This window comes from Mauremys reevesii, linkage group 2, assembly GCF_016161935.1.
Source record: "Mauremys reevesii isolate NIE-2019 linkage group 2, ASM1616193v1, whole genome shotgun sequence".
Taxonomy (NCBI): domain Eukaryota; kingdom Metazoa; phylum Chordata; order Testudines; family Geoemydidae; genus Mauremys; species Mauremys reevesii.
The window spans coordinates 233,730,135-233,737,152 of record NC_052624.1 but is presented as its reverse complement, the minus strand read 5'-3'; positions in this window follow the sequence as shown (position 1 = coordinate 233,737,152).

Below are 7,018 nucleotides of genomic sequence, written 5' to 3'. Positions count from 1 at the left end.
GAGTATACTTACAAAGTTAGTGGATGATACCAAGCTGGGAGGGGTTGCAAGTGCTTTGGAGGATAGGATTATAATTCAAAATGATCTGAACAAACTGGAGAAATGGTCTGAAGTAAATAGGATGAAATTCAATAATGACAAATGTAAAATACTCCACTTAGGAAGGAACAATCATTTGCACACATACAAAATGGGAAATGACTGCCTAGGAAGGAGTACTGGGGAAAGGGATCTGAGGTCATAGTGGATCACAAGCTAAATATGAGTCAATAGTGTAACACTGTTGCAAAAAAAAAGCATGCATCATTCTGGGAGGTATTAGCAGGAGTGTTGTAAGCAAGACATTATATATATATATATATATATATATATATATATATATATATATATACACACACACACATATACCTATTATATACCTATAATGTAGACTATGTGTTAATAGCACCTGGTAAATATTAGATGTGATGTGGAATAAAGGAAAGGAAAAGGGAAAAAAAAACTTTTCCATTTTTTTTTCTGGAAAATGATACGTCATTACTACTATAAAGAGTTCAACTTACTTTTTTCAATGATTTATAAACTGCCACTGTATGAACCTTTTTTTGTCCATATACAAACTATAAATGGTAGACACGATTTTTTTCAGATATGACAGTCTCATGAAGTAAGTTATATTTTCCATTAGAACTCATGCCATTAAATCCTTTATCCATTCTTGGTTCTTTTGTTGTTGTTGTTTTTTTGTCAGTACAAATTCTCTTTGCTTTGCCACTATTAATTAATATTTTCCTTAGTTTGTCCCTCATACACTTTTAAAGTAAATGCAGAGCTTGTGTATGTTGGCAGCTCCTGAGAACAAAGCACTTATCCACAAAACAGGTATAGTAAAAGTAGTGGCAGTGCGAAGTTCTCATTAGTGTGGCCTGTTTTGAGAGGGACTATGCCCAAGGTCTGAGGGCATAGTTCAGTCTTCATTCAGTCCTTGGCCTCACTGAGAGGATGTCAGATCAATGCCAGTTTGAGATGGGTGTATGATGGCTATTCACTAAGAACTGAACTGACAGCATTTCAGATAAGAAAAAAAAAAAGAAACAAAAAAACCTCTGACCACCACTAACCAGTTCTATATTTGAAATGGTGAATGATGACCTGGAGATGAAAGGCTCTATATGCTATTGCCAGTCACTCGAGTCTTATAGCTAGAGTTTCTCACATTTGTGATATATCAATAAACATAGAGACAGTGACTACATCAAAACTATCTTTCATATTTTCCCAATATTCTGTATTTCTAGCTGTCATTATGCATGGATACCTTGTTATCAAAATATTCCATCTTGTAACCTACATCGATTAGAGCATCAAGACATAGCCTTACTATTTTACTTTATAGGCTGTATATTTAGTGTTCGGTTTTCTTCCAATACATTTTAAGTTTGGATATGTATATATCTTGAACAAAACTGAGTAGATATTAAGGAAACATCAAAGGGCTAAATTCTGAGGCAACAGGCAAGGAGTCATGGTGATAGTAGTGGAAATATTACCAGCATAGCAAGGCAGGATGGCTCAGAGTGGACAAATGCAATGCATGGAAGTTGTTAATGCTGTTTTTTGTCTGTTTGTTTATTTTGAGAAGAGAACAATTTATGCATGGATTCTTCTATAGTGTAGTCACTGCAACTGATGGTACTGTGAGCTCCATTCTGACTTTGATCCAATCCAATAAAGAAATCAATGGGACTATTCATGTTCTTAAATTTAAACGTGCTTAAGTGCTCTATTGGATCAGAGTCAGAGTGCTCAACACTTGGCAGGATATGAGACCCAAATGTGTTAGTCAGCATGAGGGTAGCTCCAATAGGCCTATTTCCTTTGGGATGTGTTGTTCACCCGACACATTACCTGGGCATAACTCCTAATGCACTTCTGTGAACTATGCAGTGATCCATCCTTTACTGTACATGCAGGGATAAAAGGGACCTTACCTCTTTCCTCCACTCTTGCTTATGACATTGCAGAATTTAATTTAACCCCACATGAGTTGTATATCTTTCCATAGCAGTTTTTCTCCCCAAAATACTTTTCTCTCTCTCTCTCTCTCTCTCTCATGTAAATCAATATCTAATTTGTAAATGAGACTGTCTATGGGAAAGTTGCATAGTGGGTGCTGGGCTCCACAAACTGCTGAGTTCTTCAGCTAAGGAGAAAGTAAACCTAGTTAGGTGATTGTGAGGGTGAATTAGCCACTCACTAGCAATAACAGAATGGCAGAGAAGGCATTTTACTCCTACTATATATTCTCCTTCCTTACAGCCAGACTCCACTTAGTCCAATTGCCACATAGGACAGCAAGGGTACTCACTGAGCATTCTCATTTGAATCCCTGAACATCTTAAACTAAAGAATATTAAAGGAACTTGACATTCTATTTTAAAGGTCAACAAATAACTGTCAATGGGTTCTACCCATACAGCAAACTATATTAGAGACAGGGCACAGCTTTGTCTCTTGCTCCTGTTGTAGTGTAACTCTATGTGCCATGAAATAATGGAGTTTAAAGTGGTGCATTGCTTTGTGTATACTGTGGATTAACCTGTAATACACATTGCACCAAAATAAACCTTTACACAACTTCAGACAAGAATGGTGATGGGTTGTAGTTATACTTGTTTGCCTTCTAAATGATACCATTACTGCAGTGTTTCCATTCCATTTTACCTTGACATAATCCACTATCACCTTCATAAATTAAAACAATAGGCCATGTGATAATAAAATTGCATGGTACTACTGGATTAAATCTCTATTTAATAATGTGATTTTATAGGGTCAGATGTTGATTTACATCAGCTGAGGATGTGACCCACAGACAATATTTTAATCAATATTTTAGCAGATACATTTATAAATTCAGTGAATCTACAAGAGATATAGGTTAATTAATTCATTTCTAGTTTTAAAACAAATAGTTCTCTAGAAAGACTGTGATAATTATCTGCTTGCAAAGATGAATTATACATATGGTAAAATCCCAATTCCCCAGTCAAACCTGAGTCCATGGTCTTTGCACTAGTGAGGTGATGTTAGTCCTTGCAACACAAGGACCCGTCCCGTAGCTGCTACCATGCTCCCAAACCTGCAATAGTCCCTGTAACCAGTGTTTGGCAGCAAGTATCAGCAATTACAGGTAAAGCTGTATAGTTGCATATCCACTGCCCTCCTCTCTTCCCTTACCCTGATGAACTTTCCAACTATTGTAACTAATCCTGTCTTGCCCTAGCAGGCCCTGAGCCTCAGCCTGTGTGAGCAGTGGTGCAAGAAATTGGTTAGCGCTGGTAGCTCATACTCATGGGTCACAAAATAAACAGACCCATTTACTCTCAGTCTGGCAGAGATAAGGTAAGACATAGGTGAGAGAGAATACAGGGTAGTTCCATTAAAGATGTTACACTAAACAACATTAAAAATAGCAAATGACATTTTTAGGACATAACAACAATAGTTATGAATGCTAGAAATTTACCTTTTTAAATTATGAAAGTTGAGAGTCTCACATAATCACATGACTCCAGAAAGTGGAGCTTTAAGAAAAACATCACAAGATTCACAATAAAATCACAAGAGTTGGCATCAGTTCTGCAACAGTCCCTTGGGTGAAGCTTCACTCCTTGGACTCCACAAACCTTGTTGAGCACCCACCTGGCCTCTTGGCTATCTTTAGCTGATAATAGGGTTTCCAAGAGACTTTCTTGCAATTCTCCCCTTTCAAGCAGTTTTTTTCCTTTATTCTTGGCCCCCCTGTTTTCAAAGTGAAAAGTTCTTTACTCAGGCTTTTCCATCATAGGGACAGATGATTTGTTCCACTGAGGGAAAGGGACTCTGCTGTCAATCTCTGACAGTTCCCAGTGCTGCAGCAGCTCATGTCCTAGGTGGACAGAGCAGAGGCAGTAGTGATCCTTTAAGGGTATATTAGAGTATTTCTAAGCCACCCATCACTGAGATATATAAGAACTCGCCTTCTGGTCACCTTCATCTTACATATTATCTCTCCATGGTAATACCAAAAAGGGAGACGCTTGAAATACATATCTGCCATAGAGGGGTAGGAAATATCTAAATTCCCTTCACATGCTCCTGGCATCCTGTCTCCCCAGTGCATCAGAACTGCACCACTTCCACTTTTCTAAAAGCCCCATGTGCCAGTTAAGGATCTTTATTTCTGTGAAAAGGACAGGTTCTAAATTAAACTTCTAACAAGAATTCTCCCAAGTAAACTTATCTACCATTCCTAGCTACAGGATCACTACTAGATACGGCGGCACTATTTACAGTAACAATTTATTTGACTAATTATCCATGAACAGATTTATTTTTGTTTGTTATCTGAAACAACCTTTTCTCACCGCGAACACTACAGGTACAGTAGTCTGCCTTATTACCCTTTTGTAATCTACCTAATTGATTTGTTTATAGAGTCTCTGTCTTTTTCAATTGGCAGTTTCTTCTTTCTTTTTCTATATAGCTTTCAGATTTACATGACTTTTATAACATTCAAAATATTTTCTTCTGATTGTTTAATAATGTTCCATCCTCAATTTCATCTTTTTAAGGAGTCTGTGGGGGTTTATATATCTATCTCTACAACCCTATAGTAAAAAAGGGTAATTCCCTCCAATTTCACTCTGTGCTGCCCACCCTCCCAACCTTCCACTTCACCTTCCTCTTCAGGGGCCCCTCTCATGAGAAACTGCTAGTAGATGACATTTTATCCCTCCTCCAAACAAGAATCATAGAAAAGGTCCCACATAAATACAGCAGGAAGGGTCACTACTCATGTTACTTCCTCAAATTAAAAAGAAAAGGTGGTTACATTGCATAATGGATCACAGACATCTGACCAAATCTATTAGTGGATTACAATTTCATGTGGTGATATCAGCAACCATAATAACTTCTGTGTCTCCAGAAGGGGTTCACAGCATATCCCAGATCCCTCAGTGTCTGTAGATGAGACCAACACTATCAGTACTAGGTTCTGCCACTTGAACTCTTCACAGTCCCAAAAGAGAAGACTGGGTATTCATTATTTTGACAACTGGCTGTTTATTTCAAGGCAAATTCAGACATGCAGAATCATGGAACGTACAGGGCCCTGTTAATGGCTGACCCCTGCACATCCTGTCCGTAAAGCTAAGATGATATCCCAAATTCTTATTAAAGTTGAGTTGTGATTTCTACTTATAACACAAACCTGCCTGTATTTCCCCCCAAGACCTATTCATTACCAGAGGAGGGGAAGCTGCGGGACTGGGGACCTAACATACAGGAAGAGACAATCCAACCCCTTATGGAATCGGCCAGTCATAGCATGGGAGAATACTGTGTGGCCCTGCACTAGTGGATGGAAGGCCGATATGGCTGCCAGGTGCACCTTTACTGATGAGAGTGCCAGGCCCTGGGCTCTAAGGTGAAGGAGGTAGACCAGAATAAACTGGATCGGGGCATCCACCGGGGAAATGCCCCACTCGTCCGCCCATCTGGAAAACCGAGACCACTTTGCCAAGTAGGCTCGGCACGTAGAGGGCCGCCTGCTTTCTGGGAGGATGCACTGAACCCCTTTCGAGCATGTCTTTTTCTCACTACCTAACCATTGAACAGCCACACTGTGAGGTGAAGTGCTGCTAGGTTGGAGTAGAGGAGGTGGCACTGATCCTGGGAGAGCAGGTCCAAGTGGGATGGCAACGGCCATGGCAGGGCGATCACCAGGCCCGTGAGGGTCCAGTACCAATGCTGCCTGGGCCATGCCGGGGCAATCAGAAGGACCCGGGCCTTGTCCATCTTTATCTTTACCAAGACCTTACTGATCAGCGGGAACAGAGGAAAAGCATAGAGAAACTGGCATGACCAGTACAGGAGGAAGGCATTGGAGATAGCACCCTGTCCTAGCCCCCCGGAGCAGAACCGGGGACAGCAACGGTTCTGCTGTGTCGCGAATAGATCCACCTGGGGAGTTGCCCACACTTGGAAAAGTCTGTGCACCACCTCTGGGTGGAGAGACCACTTGTGCTGAGAGGAGAAGTCCCTGGTCAAGCGATCCGCCCGTGCGTTCCATGCGCCTGGCAGATGGAAGGCCTGTAGGCAGATGTTGTGGGCTATACAAAAGTCCCACAGCCTGAAGACTTTGCGGCGGAGGATTGGGCCCCGCCTTGCCTGTTGATGTAGAACATCGAGGATGTGTTGTCCATGAGGACCCTGACCACCTGGCCCTCCAGGTGCAAGCAGAAGGCCATGCACGCCAGCCATACCGCCCTGAACTTCTTGACGTTTATGTGGAGGGTCACATCCTAAGCCAGCCACAGACCTTGCATCTGAACGTTCCCCACATGGGTCTCCCATCCCAGGTCCGACGCGTCGGACACCAATTCCGGTGACGAGGCCATGCCCCTGAACAGGACCCCTTGGACCATGTTTCTCGGGGAGGACCACCAGCGTAGGGCGGGGGTGGTTGGGGGGGAGGAAGTAAACTGGTGGGTGTAGCTCTGGGAGATGGTGTTGACGACCCATCAGCCTGAGGTCAGTTGCGACCACTCTGGGAGGAAGATTGGAGAAGGGAAGCTTTATTGAGGGTGGATCCCTGATGAGAACTGGCACGGTGCCCCAGGGCGTCCCATCAAAACGGCCTTTTCCCCACTTGCTGGTCCTTGGAGGACCCAGGCTAGGGGGCAGGCTGAGACCGCCTCTGTGGACACCGGTTGTAGTCCCACGGCTTCTTATAAGTGGTCACGTATTTTGAATTGGTGGCCTGAGCATGTCTGCTGTGGCTTGAATTTAGGTTTAGCTGGACCTGGAACATAGAGAGTCATGTGGGAGTCTTTCATGCCATGCAGCTTTGCATCCATTTGTTCTGCAAACAGAGCTTTGCTGTCAAATGGGAGGTCCTGCAGGGAGGTCTGCACCTCGCTGGACAGCCCAAAGAGCAGGAGCCATGGTGCCCTTCTCATGGACACCACGG